This window comes from Manis javanica, unplaced genomic scaffold (genome assembly GCF_040802235.1).
Source record: "Manis javanica isolate MJ-LG unplaced genomic scaffold, MJ_LKY HiC_scaffold_24, whole genome shotgun sequence".
In the NCBI taxonomy this organism is placed as follows: domain Eukaryota; kingdom Metazoa; phylum Chordata; class Mammalia; order Pholidota; family Manidae; genus Manis; species Manis javanica.
This window is the reverse complement of record NW_027332170.1, coordinates 463,694-476,085: the sequence shown is the minus strand read 5'-3', so window position 1 is coordinate 476,085 and position 12,392 is coordinate 463,694. Positions and strand designations below refer to the sequence as shown.

The 12,392-nt window shown below is 41.5% G+C and overlaps 1 pseudogene; it reads right to left on the bottom strand.

The window, feature by feature from the left end:
- The window catches only part of LOC140847604 (uncharacterized), a 195,087-nt pseudogene that overhangs the window by 182,456 nt on the left and 239 nt on the right, over positions 1–12,392 (bottom strand).

Below are 12,392 nucleotides of genomic sequence, written 5' to 3'. Positions count from 1 at the left end.
ACTTGCCAGTCCCCATGACCCTGTTACCTCCGACAGCTGGCCATTCAGTTGGGGGCCCAGCCATGGTGGGCATGGGTGTCTGTAATCACTGTGCAAGCTGAGGCACAGAGATGGAAAGTCCTCCCTAGGGACTGGCCCAGCAAACACATGGTGTGCATAGGGAGCACCTGCCAAGCACAGGCAGGCACAGAACTTGGTGTTAATGAATGTCATGGTCTCTGGCATGTAATATTACTGAGGAGGAGAGAGATTGGGGCCCATTGTAGAAGCAGCCCTAGGAAACTATGAAGTGCCATTCATTCGTTTCAATATTCTCTGCGGGAAATCTACCTGACATGCTAGGTCCAGGAGTTAACCTCAAGGAATTCAGCTCAGCAGGGGAGGAAATAAATAACAAATCCCCACTAGCCGAAAAGGCCCTCCATGCTGGCGGTACAGAGAACCAAGGAAGCTCAGAGGAAGACAAGATTCAACATACACATGAATTAGGTGTGTAGTCAGAGGAGCAAATCCTTATCTCCCTCTGCAGAGCTCCAAAACACCATTACAATGGCATTTACAGCTATCTGACCTCTCCTTCCTCTTACAAACCTCGGTTTTTCTGGTTTCTAGGATCAAGGCTTACCTGTTCATGTTTCACAATGAGGTTGAAATCATCATCAAATATTAATCCACTGCCATGAACAAAATAAAGTCCCAAGAGACAGTGGATTTTCACCCTGGCTGCAATAAGAATCCTCGGGAAAATTTGGATTCACCCAAGAAGCTGGCTTTAACTGATTTCTAGTTGAGCATGGGTAATAGTAGTTTTTAAATGCTCTTCAGATAACTGTAACTTGAAGTCTGGGTTGGGACAACTTGCAAAAGTGATGCTCACAGGTAAACAGTCACCTGTCTCTCATGTGCATGGGGTTCCATGGAAATAGAAGACGGTAGGCAGGTAGAGGCAGGAACCATATATGGGGAATACATGATGTGTTATTTTAACCAGCATCTGCTTTTCAAAATGAGAATGCCACCGTGAATATTTGAAATACCTCCACAAGTGTAGTAAAATAAATATTTAGCCACCCGCTCAGGGGTGGGTAAGGGCACTGTTACTAGCCGAGTGCAGGGATGGCTCTGGGAAACAAGAGATGAGGGCAAGCCCCAAAGAGTATAAGTCTAACGAAGCAGAGAGAAAGGCAAAGTGCTAACCAAACATGTGGACTAAATACATTTCTTTTTTTTTTGGTACAATTAGTCTTCAATTATATGATGAACATTATGTTTACTTGACTCCCCTCATCACCAAGACCCCCAACAAACCCCACTACAGTCACTGTTCATAAGCATAGTAAGATGCTATATAATCACTACTTCTGTGTGTCTTCTCTGTGTTGCAGAGCCCTCCCTGTGCCTCACTCCACATTATACATGCTAATTTTGATGCCCCTTTTCTACCTCACACTTATCCCTCCATTCCAACCCATCCTCTCCTGTCATTTACTTTTTTGGTAACTTAGTCCATTCTTGTGTACTGTGAGCATGCTGTTGTTTTGTTCCTTCAGATTTTCCTTTGTTCTTATACTTCACAGATGAGTGAAATCATTTGATACTTATCTTTCTCCACCTGCCTTATTTCACTGAGCATAATACCCTCTAGCTCCATCAATGTTGTTGCAAATGGTAGGATTTGTTTTCTCCTTATGGCTCAGTAATATTCCATTGTGTATATGTACCACACATTCTTTATCCATTCATCTACTGATGGACACTTAGGTTGATTCCATTCCTTGGCTATTGTAAATAGTGCTACAATAAACATAGGGGTGCATCTGTCTTTTTAACACGGGGCTGCTGCATTCTTAGGGTAAATTCCTAGGAGTGGAATTACTGGGTGAAATGATATTTCCATTTTGAGTTTTTTAAGAAATCTCCATACTGCCTTTCCACAATGGTTGAACTGATTTACATTCCCACCAGCAGTTGTAGGAGGGTTCCCCTTTTTCCAGATCCTTGCCAACAATTACTGTTGTTTGTCTTTTGGATGGTGGTGATCCTTACTGGTGTGAGGTGATATCTCATTGTGGTTTTAATTTGCATTTCTATGATGACTACTGATGTGGGCATCTTTTCATTTGGTGGATGCCCATCTGAATTTCTTCCTTGGAGAAATGTTTGTTCTGCTCAACTCCTCTGACAATATTTTTAACTGGATTACTTGCTTTTTGTTCATTGAGGTGTGTGAGTTCTTTATGTATTTTGGATGTCAACCCATTATCAGATCTGTCATTTATGAATATTTTCTCCCATACTGTAGGATGCCTTCCCGTTCTATTGGTGGTGTCCTTTGCTGTACAGAAGCATTTCAGCTGATATTAGCCCACTTGTTCATTTTTTAAAATTTTGGTATCATTATTCTACAGTTACACAACGAACATTATGTTTACTCGATTGCCCCCATTAAAAAGTCTCTGCCACAAATCCAATTACAGTCACTGTCCATTAGGGTAGTAAGAAGCTGTGGAATAACCACTTGTCTTCTGTGAGTTGCACAGCCCTCCACGTTCCCCATGACCACATTATACATGCTAATCATAATGCCTCCTTTACTGTCCCTCCGTTAACCCTCGCTGCCCACCCATCCTCACCAGTCCCATTTCCTTTGGTAAATGTTAGTCCATTCTTGGGTTCTGTGAGCCTGCTGCTGTTTTAATCCTTCAGTTTGACTTTCTTCTTATACTCCACATATGAGTGAAATCATTTGGTAGTTCTCTCCTCCACTTGCCATATTTCACTGAGCAAAGAACCCTCTAGCTACTTCCATGCTGTTACAAAAGGTAGGATGTGTTTTCTTCTTATGGCTGAATAATATTCCATTGTGTATATGCACCACATCTTCTTTGTCCATTTACCTACTGATGGCCACTTAGGTTGCTTTCATTTCCTGGCTATTGTAAACAGTGCTTCAATAAACATAGGGCTGCATATGTCTTTTTCAAACTGGGTTTCTGCAATCTTAGGGTAAAATGCAGAGGTAGAATTCCTGAGACAAATGGTATTTCTATTTTGAACTTGTTGAGGACCCTCCATACTGCTTTCCACAATGGGTGAACTAGTTTACATTCCCACCAGCAGTGTAGGCCATTCCTATTTCTCCACATCCTCACCAACATTTGTTGTTTTTTTGTCTTTTGGATGGAAGCCATCCTTATTGGTGTGAGGTGATATCTCATTGTGGTTTTAATTTGCATTTGTCTGATGATTAGCTCTGTGGGGCATCTTTTATTGTGTCTGTTGGCCATCTGAATTTCATCTTAAATACATTTCACAATGTCATGCATCTGTACACAGTCAATGGTAAAGAGCAACACACCCTGTAGTGAGCTCCACCATTTTCGGGGGAAGACAGTGGCTCTAAATGAGTAATGGAATTTTAAGACCCACTCAGTGAGCATGTGCTGAGCATGAGATGCAGGGCTGACCAGATTATTCCAAACAGATGCTGCTCTGCCATCTCTCTCTCCAGTTGAACATCAACATGACGCAGCACCTAAGTACGACAAGCCTATAAAACTGCCCAGCAAAACCCCTTTCTCCCTAACTTGCAGTTTAATCACGCACATACCCTTTGGGGGAACTGATGCCCTTTGAGATGGCCTTCTCTTCTCTCTTTCTACAGAGCAGAAGCCGATTTTAGGGGTCCCTCCGTTATTCTAACATATGTGGGGAAATCAGTCCCTTTGGCCCTGTGGGAGAGGCAGGAAGGGAGCAGCGGTGAAGGACGTACAGGCAGGCACAGCACAGAAGGCATGGGGTGCCAAGGGCTGGACTCACCATGAGGAGGGCAGGAGGCCTGTTCTCAGATGGCCTCCTAGGAGGCAGAGGGGCCCCGGGAACCTCACCTTCCCCTGCGCAAGCTTCCCACCAGATGAGACCATCTTTCACTGGGAAGCTCCACCAACTGCCCCCGGACCATCCCACCTGCTCAGTTTTGAGCGAAACCATGAGCCATCCTTGGGAATTAAGGCTACACAACGTAGGGGAAAACAGGCTGACAGTATCTTTCCTGGGAGTGGAACACCACATTCGTCCACAGTCACAGGATTCAAGCGAGGCTATAAGCAAGCACCAATAGTGCTCTCTTCCGCCAGAGAAACCAAAAGGTAGCTCAGGCCCAGCTCCACATCTCACAGCAAATGCAGGGCACATTGCCCATAGGCACAGAAGACAGAGGCAGGGTGCACCTCCTGAGAGGCCTGGCAACATGGTGAGTCTTGATGGTACTTTGAGGGGGCCGGGCCGTCCTATAATGCCAGTGGGCATGACAAAGGCAGCCTGCTGCACACTTAATGAGAGGCTCTGAACAGACATTCTGGGGCTGGGCAGAGATCTGATACTTGCTGGTTCTCCATGGACCTGTGGGGTTCTCTGCTTTGATGATACCTGTCCACTCAGGTAGGTCGCCAGTCACCTTAGCTAAACCTGCTTCACCTCACCTCTGTTAGTTTTGGCTGACAGGGAGCTTCATCAGGCCCCTTGGGTGACCTGAGGGTAACAGGCTGCATTTTCTCCTTGTTTATTTGTTTGAAGAAAGCTTTCCTGGTATTTTGTAGAAGACGTAAGAATCACTTGTCTACTACAACGGTTGTTGAGCCCAGCTGCTAACTGAACCCATGAGGACAACTTTTCAAAATTGGACTTTTATTGAAAATTGCATATCCCATAAGGGTCCAGAATCCAGAATATACTCTTAAAACTCAAAAAGGAAAAGGCAAACAACCCAGTGGAAAAATTGTTAAAGGTCTTAAATAGATTATTTCCTCAAGATATATGAATGACCAAAAAGTACATGAACAGATGTCCACCAGTATTAGTCACTTGAAAAATGCACATCATACCCCTTCATGCCTACTAGGACAGCCATTTTTTAAACATTTGGTATCATTAATCTACAATTACATGAGGAACATTATGTTTACCAGACTCCCCCATCACCAAGTTTCACCCAGATACGCCATTGCTGTCACTGTCCATCAGTGTAGGAAGATGCTGTAAAATCACTACTTGTCTTCTTGGTGCTCTATGGCCCACCCCATGCCATGTGCACCCCACACATGCATGCTAATCATAATGCCCTTTTTCTCCGCCACCCCTGACTTATCCCACCCCCCACAACCGTCCTCTCCAGTCGGTTTCCTTTTGGTAACTCTTAGTTCATTTTTGGGTCCTGTGCATCTGCTACTGTTTTACTCCTTCAGTTTTTCTTTGTTCTGACATTCCACAGATGAGTGAAATCTTTTGATACTTGTCTTTACCAACCTCGCATGTTTCATTGAGAATAATACTGTGTAGCTCCATCCATGTTGTTGCAAATGGTACGATTTGTTTTCTTCTTATGGTGGAATTATATTCCATTGTGCATATGCACCACATCTTTTTTATCCATTCATCTACTGATGGACACTTAGGTTGCTTCCATTACCTGGCTATTGTAAGTAGTGCTACAATAAACATAGGGGAGCCTATGTCCTTTCAAACTGGGCTGCTGCATTCTTAGAGTATATACCTAGGAGTGGAATTACTGGGTGAAATGGTATTTCTATTTTGATTTTTTCAGAAGTCTCCGTACTGCCTTCCAGCATGGTTGACCTAATTTACCTTCCCACCAGTAGTGTAGGAGGATTCCCATTTCTCCAGATCATTGCCAACATTTGCTGTTGTTTGTCTTTTGGATGGTGGCAATCCTTACTGGTGTGAGGTGTATCTCATTGTGGTTTTAATTTGCATTTCTATGATGACTAGTGTTGTGGGCATCTTTTCATTTGTCGGATGCCCATCTGAATTTCTTCTTTGGAGAAATGTTTGTTCTCTTCAGCAACTCTGGCCATATTTTTAACTGGATTACTTGCTTTTTGTTCATTGAGGTGTGTGAGTTCTTTATATATTTTGGATGTCAGCCGATTATTGGATCTGTCATTTATGAATATATTCTCCCATACTGTAGGATGGCTTCTTGTTCTATTGGTGGTGTCCTTTGCTGTACAGAAGCTTTTCAGCTGATACAGTCCCACTCGTTCATTTTTTTAAATTTTGGTATCATTCTTCTACAGTTACACAAGGAACATTATGTTTACTCGATTGCCCCCATTAACAAGTCCCTGCCACAAATCCCATTACAGTCATTGTCCATTAGTGTAGTAAGAAGCTGTGGAATCTCTATTTGTCTTCTCTTTTAGAAATCCCTCCCCGTTCCCCACCCGCACATTATACATGCTCATCATAATGCCCCTTTCTTCTCCTCCCTTCCCACCCATCCTCCCCAGTCCCTTTCCATTTGGTAAGTGTTAGTCCATTTGTGGGTTCTGTGAGTCTGCTGTTTTGATCCTTCAGTTTTTCCTTTCTTCTTATACTCCACATATGAGTGAAATCATTTGGTAGTTGTCTCTTCTCCGCCGGGCTTATTTCACTGAGCAAATTACCCTCTAGCGTGATCCATGCTGTTGCAAATGGTAGGATGTGTTTTCTTCTTATGGCTGAATAATATTCCATTGTGTATATGCACCACATCTTCTTTGTCCATTTATCTACTGATGGACACTTAGGTTTCTTCTATTTCCTGGCTATTGTAAATAATGCTGTAATAAATATAGGGGTGCATCTGTCTTTTTCAAATTGGGCTTCTGCGTTCTTAGGGTACATTCCAGAAGTGGAATTCCTTGGTCAAATGGTATTTCTATATTGAGCTTTATGAGGACCCTCCATACTGCTTTCCCCAATGGTTGGACTAGTTTACATTCCCACCAGCATTGTAGGAGGGTTCCCCTTTCTCCACATCCTTGCCAACATTTATTGTTGTCTGTCTTTTGGATCGTGGTGTTCCTTAGTGGTGTGAGGTGACATTTCATTGCGGTTTTACTTTGCATTTCTCTGAGGACTAATGTTGTGGAGCAACTTTTCATGTGTCAGTTAGCCATCTGAATTTCTTCTTTGGAGAACTGTCTGTTCTGTTCAGCTCCTCTGACCATTTTTTTATTGGATTACTTGCTTTTTTGAGGTGCATAGTATCTCTATATGTTTTGGATGTCAAGCCTTTATCCGATCTGTCATTTATGAATATATTCTCCCATAATGCAGGATTGTTTTTTGTTCTATTGGTGGTGTCCTTTGCTGTAGAGAATCTTTCAGCTTGATATAGTTGCACTTGTTCATTTTTGCTTTTTTTCTCCTTGCCCATGGAGACATGTTCATGAAGAAGTAGCTCATGTTTATGTCCAAGATATTTTTGCCTATGTTTTTTGTAAGAGTTTCATGATTTCATGAATTACATTCAGGTCTTTGATCCATTTCAAATTTACTTTTGTGTATGGGGTTAAAAAATGATCAGTTTCATTCTCCTACATGTAGCTGTCCAGTTTTGCCAGTACCAGCTGTTGAAGCGGCTGTCATTTCCCCATTGTATGTCCATGGTTACATTTTTGTATATTAATTAACCGTATATATCTGGACTCTCTATTCTGTTTCTCCCATGGTTTCTGACTCCTTTACCACATACTAACTGACCATATATGAGTGGATTAATATCTGGACTCTCTATCCTTTTTCACTTGTCTGTGGGTCTCTTCTTGTCCCAGTACCAAATTGTCTTCATTACTGTGACATTGTAGTAGAGTTTGAAGTTGAAAAGCATGATCCCCAGTGCTTTATTCTTGCTTATCAGTGTTGCTTTTGCTATTCGGGGTCTTTTGTGGTTCCATATGAACTTTAAAACTATTTGCTCCAGTTCATTGAAGAATGTTGATGCTATTTTGATAGGGATTGCATTGAATCTGTATGTTTTCTTTAAGCAGGATGGCCATTTTGACAATATTAATTCTTCCTAGCGAAGAGCACAGAAAGAGTTTTCATTTGTTAGTGTCTTCTTTAATTTCTCTTAAGAGTGTCTTGTAATTTTTAGGGTATGAGTCTTTCACTTCCTTGGTTAAATTTATCCCCATGTATTTTATTCTTTTTGATGCAATTGTAAATGGAATTGTTTTCCTGATTTCTCTTTCTGCTCGTGCATTGTTAGTGTGTAAGAAAGCAACAGATTTCTGTGTATTAATTTTGTATCCTGCCACCATGCTGAATTCAGATATTATTCTCGTAGTTTTAGAGTGGAGTCTCTAGGGCTTTTTATGTACAATATCATGTCATCTGCAAATAGTGACAATTTGACTTCTTTACTAATCTGTAGGCCTTGTATTTCTTTGTTTTGTCTGATTGCCATTACCAGGACCTCCAGTCGTATGTTGAGTAGAAGTGGGAGAGTGGGCATCCCTGTCTTGTTCCAGATCTTAGAGGAAAGGCTTTCAACTTCTCACTATTAAATATGATGTTGATGGTGGTTTAGTCAATTATGGCCTTTATTATGTTGAGGTACATGCTCTCTATACCCATTTTGTTTCCTTTTTTTCATGAATGTATGTTGAATTTTGTCGAATGCTTTTTCAGCATGTATGGAGATGATTATGTGGTTTTTGTCCTTTTTGTTGATATGGTGGATGATGTTGATGGATTTTCAAATGTTGTACCATCCTTGCATCCCTGAGATGAATTCACTTGATCAAGGTGTATGATCTTCTTGATGTATTTTGAATACAGTTTGCTTATATTTTGTGGAGTATTTTTGCGACTATGTTCATCAGGGATATTGGTATGTAATTTCTTTTTGTGGGGTCTTCGGTTTTAGTATTAGAGTGATGCTGGCTTTATAGAATGAGTCTGGAACCATACACTCCTCTTCTATTTTTCGGAAATATTTAAGGAAAGTGGATATTAAATCTTCTCTATATGTCTGATATAATTCAGCAGTGAATCTGCCTGGTTCAGGGTTTTGCTCTTGGGTAGTTTTTTGATTAGCAATTCAATTTCACTGCTGATAATTGGTCTGTTTAGATTTTGTGTTTCTTCCTTGGTCAGTCTTGGAAGGTTGTGTTTTTCTAGGAAGTTGTCCATTTCTTCCAGGTTTCTGGTTTATTAGCATATAGATTCTCATAGTATTCTCTAATAATTCCTTGTATTTTTGTGGGGACCATCATGATTTTTCCTTTCTCATTCCTGATTACGTTGATGTGTGTAGGTTCTCTTTTTCTCTTAATAAGCCTGGCTAAGGGCTTGTCTATTATGTTTATTTTATCAAAGAACCAGCTCTTGGTTTCATTGATTTTTTCTATTGTCTTATTCTTCTCAATGTTATTTATTTCTTCTCTGATTTTTATTATGTCCCCCATACTCCTGACTTTTGTTGATGTTTGTCCTTCTTTTCCCAATTTCAATAATTGTGACTTCAGGCTATTCATTTAGGATTTGTTCTCCCTAGTTTAAGTAGGGCTGGATTGCTATGTACTTTCCTGTTACAACTGCTTTTTCTGCATCCCACAGAAGTTGGGGCTTTGTGCTGTTCTTGTCATTTTTCTCCATATATTGCTTGATCTCTATTTTAATTTTATGATTTCTCCTTTGATTATTTAGGAGTATGTGAAGCCTCCATATGTTTGTGAGCCTTTTTGTTTTCTTTGTATAATTTATTTCTAGTTTTATACCTTTGTGGTCTGAGAAGTTAGTTGGTAAAATTTCAATCTTTTTCAATTTACTGAGGCTCATTTTGTTGCCTAGTATGTGGTCTATACTGGAAAATGTTCCATGTGCACCTGAGAAGAATGTGCATCCTGCTGCTTTTGGGTGTAGAGTTCTATAGTTGTCTATTAGGTGCGTCTGTTCTAGTGTGTTGTTCAGTGCCTCTGAGTCTTTACTTATTTTCTGTCTGGTGCATCTGTCCTTTGAAGTGAGTGGTGTGTTAAAGTCTCCCAAAATGAATGCATTGCATTCTATTTCCTCCTTTTGCTGTGTTGGTATTTCACATATGGTGGTGTTCCTATATTGGGTGCACATATAGTTATAATAGTTATATCCTTTTGTTTGACTGACCCCTTCATCATTATGTAATGTCTTTATTTAACTCGTTTCTTTCTTTTAAAGTCTATTTTGTCTGATGCAAGTACTGCAACACCTGCTTTATTCTCCCTATTATTTGCATGAAGTATCTTCTTCCATCCCTTGACTTTAAGTCTGTGTGTGTCTTCGGTTTGAGGTGAATCTCTTGTAAGCAGCATATAGGTGTGCCTTGCTTTTTAATCCATCCTATTACTCTGTGTCTTTTGATTGGTGCATTCAGTCCACTTACCTTCAGTGTGATTATTGAAAGATATGTACTTATTGCCATTATAGGCTTTAGATTCAGGGTTATCAAAAGTGCCAAGGGTAGCTTCTTTACTATCTAGTAGTGTAACTTAACTCATTTATTAAGCTATTATAAACACTGTCTGATGATTCTTTATTTCTCTCCTTCTTATTCCTCCTCGTCCATTCTTTATATGTTAGGTGTTTACATCTGTACTCTTTTGTGTTTACTTTGACTGCTTTTGTGCACATTTGATTTTATTTTTTACCTTTAGTTAGTATTTGCTTGGTCTGCTTTCATTCCTGTGATTTTATTTTCTCTGGTGAAATCTATTTAGCCTTAGGGGTTCTTCCATTTAGAGCAGTCCCTTTAAAATATCATGTACAGGTAGTCTTAGGGAGGCAAATTCCCTCAACTTTTACTTTGGAAATTGTTTAATCCCTCCTTCATAATTAAATGATAATCATGCTGGATACACTATCTTTGTTTCAAGGCTCATCTGTTTCTTTACATTAAATACACCATGCCATTCTCTGCTGGCCTGTAAGGTTTTTGCTGAGAAGTCTGATGAGAGCCTGATGGATTATCCTTTGTAGGTGATCTTTTCTCTCTCTGTGTCTGCCTTTAATACTCTGTCTTTGTCTTTGATCTTTGCCATTTTAATTTTTATATGTCTTGGTGTTGTCCTCCTTGGGTCACTTGTGTAGGGAGATGTGTGGGCTTCCATGGTATGAGAGACTATTTCCTTCCCCAGTTTCGGGACGTTTTCAGCAATTATTTCTCCAAAGACACTTTCTATCCCTTTCTGTCTCTCTTCTTCTTGTACCTCTACAATGTGAACATTGTTCCTTTTGGATTGGTCATACAGTTCTCTTAATATTCTTTTATTCCTGGAGATCCTTTTATCTCTCTCAGCTTCTCTCTATTTTTTTTCTCTGATTTCTATTCCATTAATGGCCTCTTGCACCTCATCCAGTCTGGTCTTCTGTCCTTCCAGAGGTTATTTTATTTCTGTATTCTCCCTCCCAATGTGATTCTTTAGCTCTTGCATATTTCTCTGCAGTTTCATCAGCATGCTTATGACCTTTATTTTGAATTCTTTTCCAGGGAGATTGGTTAAATCTATCTCCCCAGGCCGTCTCTCAGGTATTGTCTGGGTAATTCTGGACTGGACCAAATTCGTCTCCCTTTTCATGGCAATAGAGGTAGTCATACAGAGGTAGCATGTGTGTTAGCTGGGAGAACAAAATCCTTCCTGCTTGCTGGTTGCCTTGCCCTTATACACTGCCTTTGTGTGTTATCCACCCACCGGGAGCAGGCTGTGGGTTAATTTCCAGACCTGCACTGGGCAGGGCAGCCCAGAGCCCTGCTGGGAGAGACAGACACCCCAGGTGTGCTCTCCTGCAAGGACAGTGCCCCTTCACACCTTACCCCAGCTTCCTCTACCTGCCACGGGCAGTAGCTCACCAGCAGTGGCTTTTGGATCTGACCTGGTGGGTGCATGCTGGGAGGAGGCTCTGGGGGGCTGCTGTGGGTGCTGCCACTCCCAGGCTGCTCTGCCAGGTCCACACAGGAGGGGAAATTACCAGAAGCCTGTTTATCACTGTGAGGAGCTTCAGAGCTGTGTTGCCACCCAGGGGCTTATGGCACCTGTCATTCCCTGGGACTCCCAGCGGCTGGGCTGAGTGTGCTGGGACAATTCTATCCAGCTGTGAAGCCCTTGTACCTTTAAGACTTTCAAGAAGCACTCACTTTTCTTTTGTCCAAGGGGAGCCGGGTGCGTGGACCTGTTTGCAAATTTTATTTTTCCATTTCCCTAATATCCAGCACACCTTGCAGTGTGTGTCTGCACTCCTGCTGCAGATCACTAGGCCTGGTTATTTAGAAGTCCTGTGCTTCCACTCCCTCTCTGTTCTGAGTCCTCTCCTCCCACCAGGGAGCTGGTGTTGGGGAAGTGCTTGGGACCCGCTGGGCCACAGCTTGTATCTTACCCCTTCATAAGAAGCTGTGTTCTCACAGATGTAGATGTAGCCTGGCTGTTGTACTGTATCCTCTGATCTCTCTTTTAGGAATAGGAGTATTTGTTGTATTTTTAAAGATATGTATGGTTTTGGGAGGAGATTTCCAATGCCCTACTCAAGCCGCCATCTTCCGGTCAGCCCGCCTGGCTTTTTTGGCAGCTACGTCT